The sequence below is a fragment of the Panthera leo genome, chromosome A1 (assembly GCF_018350215.1).
Source record: "Panthera leo isolate Ple1 chromosome A1, P.leo_Ple1_pat1.1, whole genome shotgun sequence".
Taxonomy (NCBI): domain Eukaryota; kingdom Metazoa; phylum Chordata; class Mammalia; order Carnivora; family Felidae; genus Panthera; species Panthera leo.
The window spans coordinates 195,039,418-195,047,406 of NC_056679.1; the positions used below are offsets into that span (position 1 = coordinate 195,039,418).

General features: G+C 47.9%; 1 long non-coding RNA gene across 1 annotated transcript; it reads left to right on the forward strand.

Annotated features, from left to right (window-relative positions):
• The first annotated feature begins 1,261 nt into the window (after positions 1 to 1,261).
• Positions 1,262 to 7,696, forward strand: LOC122201703. The gene is made up of 2 exons (XR_006194309.1): positions 1,262 to 1,370; positions 7,400 to 7,696. It is a non-coding gene; the product is annotated as an uncharacterized LOC122201703 (long non-coding RNA).
• The last annotated feature ends 293 nt before the right edge of the window (positions 7,697 to 7,989 follow it).

The window sequence follows — 7,989 nt, forward strand, 5'->3', positions numbered from 1 at the left end:
GCTCTTGTGACTTGCAATGTGGGTCTTAAATTGTAAATCCCTCCTTGTGTTTCTTTCTACAGTTTCCTAAGGGTTGTGGCCTATCTCTCTCTATTGCTCTTTTTTAAAGATTATTTATTTACTTTGAGAGAGAGAGAGAGAGAGAGCACAAGTGGGGAAGGGACAGAGAGAGGGGGAGAGAGAATCCCAAGCAGGCTCCGGGCGCCCCCTGTGGCTTGTCTGTCTTGATCAGCAACCCTGGTAGTGTCTAAGATGACTCCCCTGCTCTTTGAGATGCATCCCATCTGAGCCCTGCAAAAAAAAATTTTGTTTCCTACACAGCCTATATTTTATACAAGATGCTTATAAACACTCCTGCCAAATTTTGTGACAGCCCATCTAGTTATTTTCACTTGATATGGTGACAAATAGAAACTGAATAATGAAAATGACAGTAACAGTCATATTAGAAATTCAGTAAACATCGATGGCACAGAGGCAAATGACAAATAATGGCAAATCTAGAGAAAATTTTGTGGAAATGTTCATGAAATCTGTGTGTGTGTCTCTTGCAGGGGAATCTGGTCTTCTGGGTGGCAATCTTAATTTAATCTTTCATATCACTTTTTAGATTGCTCTCTTTATCTGGAACTCTGCAAGAAGCTTCTTGGAGAGATTCCAAAGGACAAATATGCTTGAGAAGAATTTCATTCCAGAAATATTGTTAGGATCTGACATGAACATGATTCTAACTTTCAGTGTTTCTTTTTTCTTTCTTTTTAATTTTAATGCTTCTTTTTTTCAACTTTATTTATTTATTTGGAGAGAGAGAGAGTGTGTGTGTGCACAGGCGGGGAAGGGGCAGAGAGGGAGAGGGGGAGACAGAGAGAATCCCAAGCAGGCTCCACACTGTCAGTGCAGAGCCTGATGCAGGGCTCGAACTCACAAACTACGAGATCATGACCTGAGCTGAAGTCCGACACTTAATCCTTTACCAACTGAGCCACCCGGGGGGCCCTTAACTTTCAGTGCTTCTATGAAGGTTCCTTCAAAAGACAAGAGCTAGGTTTTTCAGCCGTGTTGGGTAGATGACTACGGCCTTATGGGATGTGTTAATACTCTCTATAGAAACCCCACGGAGCCTTCTATATCTTGCTTGGCAACCTGGTTCACCTCACTCTGCTTTGAACTTTGTAACCCAATCAGAGGCTTGCCTGAGAGCCAGCTCACAATGGCACCGTGTCAAAAGGAACGAGCTGCAGATCTGACCCGAAAGGTAGGGATCCTGGCTGAACGGGTAGACATTCTAGAGCTTCAGGTCTTCAGCTGTGAAATGGAAAATGAAATCTACCCCTCTTAGCCCTACGGTTGTGTTCTAGGGATCAAACAAGGTAAGTCCTTTGAAAAACAGAAAGCATTTGTCTCCCGAGCGATTCCCACGTGCAGTTCTGCCTACCTGGAACCCACTCTGCCCGCACCCCCCCCCCCCCCATAGCTGTGTAACCCCAAATGGTCCTACAACGTGGCTTCTCTTGCTGCAGCCATGCTGGCCTCCGGGTGCAGGCGTGTCTCAGCGTCTTTGTTACTGTCACACCCTTTGCGCGGAATGCTCTTCCCTTGGGTGACGACATGGCCGAGCCCTGATTTCCTTCCCATCTCTGTCCACATGTCACCTTATCAGAAGGCCTTCTCTGAGCACACTGTATGAGTTAACATCCAACCCCCAGCAGCTCTCCTATTTCTCTTACACCACATCGGTGTTCTTTGTAGCACGTATGCATTGCCTAGTTATTTGTGTGCCTGTCGATGATCTGACTACAGTGGCGGTTCCACAAGGGCGGGCGCTTTGCTGTGTTCTGTTGTGATCCCAGTGCTTGGGACCTAGCATGCACACCCTCTTCCACCAGAATAAAAAAAAAAAGTGAAGAGACAAGAAAATCGCAGACTGCCATATGAGACTGTGAGATGGGGTGGGCTGGGGGGAAGAAATTTCAGTGGGGCGGACCATACAGAACAAAGGAGAGGAGACCCCCTGTTCCCTCCGGCTCCCCTCCCACCTCTCAGCTTCGATGTATTACGGCAAAGCCTCGGTGTAATTATGGGCATTTAGATTGTTTACTCCTTGTTAACCACCCTCTTTGCTCACTTAATTGGTCCAAAGCCTGTGGTATGAGTAACCAGCCATGCGGCAATTTGGCACGTGGGGCATAGTAGTGGTGACGGGGTTGAGCAGGGATCGCTGCCTTCACACTAGTTGAGTTCTGGGTGCAGCCTCGAGCCGAAGTGGAGCTCAGGTTGGTGGCGCCCTGCAAACACACCAGGGGGACTTGCCCAGCCCCGGGATCTTCACTCTGGGCTTCTCAGGGGTGCCCGATTGGTCTCCCAAATTCCGTGCTTTGTCAGCACCCTACCCAAGTGGGTGGAATAACTCCCCCTCTCCCGCTTCAGGGGGACTAAAACCCAAGCTGCATCTACATGGCCTGGCTTTTGACTGCCTGGCCACCTCACCTTACGGGTCTCTCCTCCTCACTCATCTCCTAACTGCTTTCCTATACCTGTCCTGCCTCAGGACATTGGCACTCACTGTTCCTCTCATATCCTCATGGCTGCCTCCTTTTATCCATGTATTAGTTTATATGAATGACTGAATGGATAGTATGACTTTGGGTAAATCCTGGTCTCTCTCTGTATTGCCATTTCCCCAACTGATAAATAGGTAGATGGGTTTAAGTTCCACATTCCTTTCCAAAACATATGTCTGAGAATCACACAAGCCATTTAATGAGGTCACAACATTTTTTACAGACGCTACTGGGCCCTGGGTTCTAGAGGCTATGTAAATAGTGATGAAAAAAATAAAGGTAGAAATCCTGCCCTGAAGGGGCAGACTTTCTAGTGGGTGGAGATTGACAGACAATAAACATAGAAACAAATAAGATAATTTCAGTGACTGCTAAGTACGGTAACAATAAGAATAAGGGAACGTGATGGAGAGTGAGCCATGGTAGGGGTTTTGGTTAGAGTAGTCGAGGGGAGCCTCTTTGAGGAGGTGACTTTTCAGTGGAGACCTGAGTGACGGTGAGCTGAGACAAAGATTCCAGGGAGGAATAGCAAGGGTAGGAGCCCAGAGAAAGAAACGAGTGTGTTATCTTCAAAGAGGAGAAAGGAGGCCTGTGCAGAGGGGGAGGGTGTCTGGTGGGCAGGATGTAAGGGATGAAGGTCTTGTCCGGGGCCATGGTACAGAGTGTGGATTTCATGTTTGGGGCGATGGGCTGTTCATGGAGGGTTTGGGGAGGAGAGTGACTTAACATCTTAGAAAAAAGTCATTCTGGCTGCTTCTTAGACTAAAGGGAGACAAGAGAGGAGGCAGGAAACAGCCGTCCACGGGAGAGAAGATGGCATCTGGGTCAAGGGCAGAGGGGCTGGTGGAATTCCGGGTGTACGTTTTGGAGGTAGAGCCGAGAGTGCTCACTGATGGATTGGATGTGCTTGTGAGACAGGGATGCAGCTAATATGTGTCTGGTGAATAACAGACATGGCTCAGCGATCCCTGTGGGAGGCTGGTTTGCCAAAGAGCTCAGCATTGGGGTTTGGGCACAACTGAAACGACCTTTGTATTTCCTACTTGTCATTGTCCTTGAGGACAGGCACCGTGTGGCTTTTGTTACTTTACCCCTGATGCCTAGCACAATGCCAGGCACAGAGCTTGTACCTCTCCCAAGGACCTCCCAGGGAGGCTGGGCCAGGAAGGCGGCCCAGGGCTCACAAGCCACCTGCTCTCTATGGTCCTATCAGCCCCATGTGTCGCCAGTCCGAGCAGGTAAGGCAGCTAGGCTGCATCGCCCCTTGCCGTCTTCAGGTCACCCAGAGCCCCCTCCTGTCTGCACCCCCTCACTGGCGGTAGGAGCCCAGGAGCCCAATTTCGATGCAGTCTGGCTGCTTTCCCAGCTCAAAAATATGCCCCCTGCTTACAATTCACCAATAGTCTGGGCCCCCATCCACTTCTTCCCCTGTGGGTCACACACAGGCTTTGGGGAGACCCAGGATTCGGCCTCACATTAAGGGTGAAATGTCAGTTGTACGGAGGAGATGTTAGGGGCAGGGGTTTGGGGAGGGGGTGTAATCTGTATTAATCCATACATTTCTCAGCTGGGGAGCTCCCCACTCGGCCTGTGATTAAAGGCTGATACAGAAAAAAGATACTCCTTTTTCAGGAAGGTCTTCTCCAGGATGCCTCCAGCGGGGAAGAATGCTCCCCCAGAGGGGAAGAGTGCTCCCCCAGAGAGCTTCTCAGGGAAGGGACTCTTCTGCATTCTTGGCTCAGCCTGACTGATTATGCAGGCTTCGCCCTGTTCCAGGGCTAATAAGAAAGCACAGCCCCAAGGCACTGGGGCTTTGTATTAAATTTTTAATAGCCACGGTGGGTTTGATCCCACACTCATGGGTGAATTAGTCACTGCAGGTTCAAGTGAGGAATTTATGGACAGGCCTCAACAATCTGCTTCTAATTTGGGGCTGGAAACTTTGATTTAAGAGTTCTAAAAGGCAATATGGTATATAGTCAAGGAGGCCTAAGTCCCTGCCATTCAACGAATCTTATTAATCTACATGTTTGGCACTGTGCTGGTCTGGGCCCCTCCCTGTGAGTCGAAAGCTACGTTTGTGAGCAAGTTACTCCTGTCTTTGGGCCTCAGCCTCTTGACTTGCAAATGAAGGAGTGGGGGCTCCTCCCAGCTCTTTCCAGCTCTGATCTCCTGCATCTGGGTCTATGAAGGACAAAAGTTATCTCCAGCAGCTGCTGCTCGTTGGAGGCCTCCCTTAGGGAAAGTTGGCTTTGGGACAGAGCGCTTGCTAGAAGCCCAAGCATGCCCTGCCCTGAAGCCCTGCCCTGAATCTCTGCTCCCCTTCCTGTTGCTGGGGGAGAGTGGAAAGGGTTAAAGTTGGCTCAGCAAGGCAGGAATAGACTCACTGGATCCCCTCCCTCTTCAGGTCCTCTCCCCGTTTTGTTCTCAGGGATTTGCTCAGCTTGCTGAGGTTAGGTAAACCTCCTTGCTGGGCTGGGAGCCATGCCTCTCTGCCTCTCTGCAGCTAGAGAGCTGAATTGTAGCAACTTGCCTGGGTTCTTCCCCCAGGCAAGAAATCTGAAGCTGTGGCAAGGGGTGGAGAAATCTTGGAACCTGAGACAATGATTCTGGCTGGAGCCAGAAGTGACTTTGGAGATGACTGAGTCCAATTAGCTCTTTTTGCAGGTGGGGAAACTGAGATTCAGAGAGGGGGCTTTCCTTAGGTTCGCCCAGTGAGTTAGGGATAGACTCAAATGCAGGTTCCGAGGTTCCCAGGCCAAATCCTTTCTCCTGGGTTGATCCCAGGAGTTTGGGGGACAGTCTTTTGGGCTGAAGCTGTCATGAATAGATAATGTGGTGGGGGGGGGGACACAGAAGGAAAGTAGAGGGGCCATGATTCTAGGGGTCATGAAGAAGGAAAAAAGGACTGATTCTTTGTTGATGCTTTTTTGGGGCTGCCTTCCTGACACTCATCCTGCCTTTGCCAGGCTGTCCAGGCACCCCACATGTCTACCGCTTTGCTTTTCAGCTCACAGTAGGCTGGTCTGCTTTTGCTAAGAACCCAGCTTGAATGGAGGCTCATTCATTTAGTTGTAAACAGACTTGCTTCAAGCCCCAGTCTCATTTCTTCCTTCCTTCCTTCCTTCCTTCCTTCCTTCCTTCCTTCCTTCCTTCCTTTTAATGTTTATCTATTTTCGAAAGAGAGAGACAGAGCACAAAAGGGAAGGGGGCAGAGAGAGAGGGAGACACAGATCCTTAGCAGGCTCTGAGCTGTAAGCACAGAGCCTGACGCAGGACTTGAACCCATGAACCTGAGATCATGACCTGAGCTGAAGCCAGACACTCAACCGATTGAGCCACCCACGTGCCCCTAGCCTCTCTTCTTATTAGCTGTGTGATCTTGGGCAAGTTGCTTAAGTTTTCCGAGCCTGAGCTACCTGTCTATCAAATGGAGCGCCAACAGTAACTTCTTCACAGTGTTGTGAAGAGATGCCTGAGATAATGCAGGGCCAGGCACAACGTAAGTGCTAGAAAAATGATAGAGCTTACCAGCACTCCTCTGTCTTGGTGTCCCCTCATCGTCTTGTCTTCTCCTTCAGTAGAATGGACCTGTCTCTGGGCCTGCCCTCCTCAAAAGGTAGTGTGAAGCTGATAAGACAACGGAGGTAAAGGAGCTTCAAAAAAGACTATGTGGAACCAGCGATCTCTCTTGGTGGTCTCTCTGACTCGTTTGTCCCACGCCCCGTGGCTCCTGAACAATCCCTGGGTTGACCAGTTGTTGGTCAGCTCAGGATTTGGATTGGGGAAACACTGGGAGCCCAGATGCACCAGGATTCATCCTAACCACCCATGAACTAAATGGTTCTGGGCATGTCATTTTGCCTTTCTAGGACAGTTTTTCCCATTGCAAAAAGGGGCCAGAAACCCTGTTTTTCCTAACTCATAGGTCTGTGTTGGAAACTGCAAAGCTCTCTGGCTGCTCCTGTGTCCACCCCCACCCCCCAAACCCCCTTCCTCTGGTTCCATACCTGATTTCCATGAGACATCCAGCCCATTCTGACTTTCAGTTTTGACCAGTGGTCTGGGGCAGCTGACCCAACCTCTGCTCCAGTGTTGGGTCTGAGACCCTCCTTGCCCATCAGAGCCCTGAATTCCCTATGGTCACTGTGATTGGCTCAGGGACGGGCCTGTGACCCGATCACAGCCAACTAACATTTAGCCTGGAACTTTGGCTTATAGTGACAGGGAGAAGTGACTCACTCTTTTTTCTGCTGGACAAGAGCCTGGGAGAATGAGAATTTGGAGCTCCCAGACACCAACAGGTGTGAAGAGAATCTACCTGATCCTTAAGCAAATACAAAGCAAAACAGACAGAAGGCAGAGAGGGGCAATCTTCTGCCAGAGTTGTTTGCACATTTGGTCCTAGACTTAGCTAAAGCCAAACTATTCCTGGACTTCTCAGAAATATGAGTCAATTTATTTATATGTAATAATATAAAAAATATATAATAATATTTAATAATAAAACATGATTTACTTTCCTTCTTTCTTTCCTTTTTCTATTAATTCCTCTCCTTATCTGATTATTTATCTTTGCTTAAGTCAGTCTTATTTGACTTTCTGTCACTTGCAATCAAAAATCCCTAATTAAGACAATGAAAGAATTATTATTATTTTTAATGGAAAATAATTATGATAGTTACTGGAATAAACAATGTTAGCTGTTGACCCAATTTCCATTTCCCTTTCTTCCTCATTAATAGAACGCTGGATGGGGGACGGTAGCAGGTAAGTCCCAGGAGAGATGAGATGTTTGGCCTAACCTAATCATGACACCCCTATTTCTTGTTTTTCAGAGACCTTGCATTAACAGTGGCCATGTGACCCAATTATAGACTATAAGACAAGGAGAAATCTGCTGGGGAAAGTAGGTGTCTGGGAAAGTAGACAGCCAGCATCACCCTGTCTCCTTCTTCCTGCCTTGGAAAAGGATGTGATGACTGGAATTGCAGCAGCAACATTGTGACCATGAAGCAGAGGCCAAAAGAATTGCAAAGGTGCCTGTCCTCACATTAAGCCAGTACACTAATGCCAACAGCTGTCTGCCTGTATGCTTCTTGTGATAGAATAAAAACAAACACCTATTTGTTTAAGCCACTGTTAGTTGGATTTTCTATTATTTGCAGCTCAAAGCATTCTTTAGGAATGAATCATTTCACTCATGTAGAACTCAAGTAGCTATCTAGCAATGTCATTGACCCAAAACCTGGACAAAGATACTGGTTAAGAATAAAACAACTCAGCCTGTTTTCTCTCCCTAGGGGCAAAAAAAGAATAAAACAAAATAACATTTTTGGAGTAGTTACTCTTGCCAGGAAGTGTGTTAAGTGCTTTAGCTGCAATAACCTTATGGACAGTTACTATTATTAGATCAGAAAACTGAGCT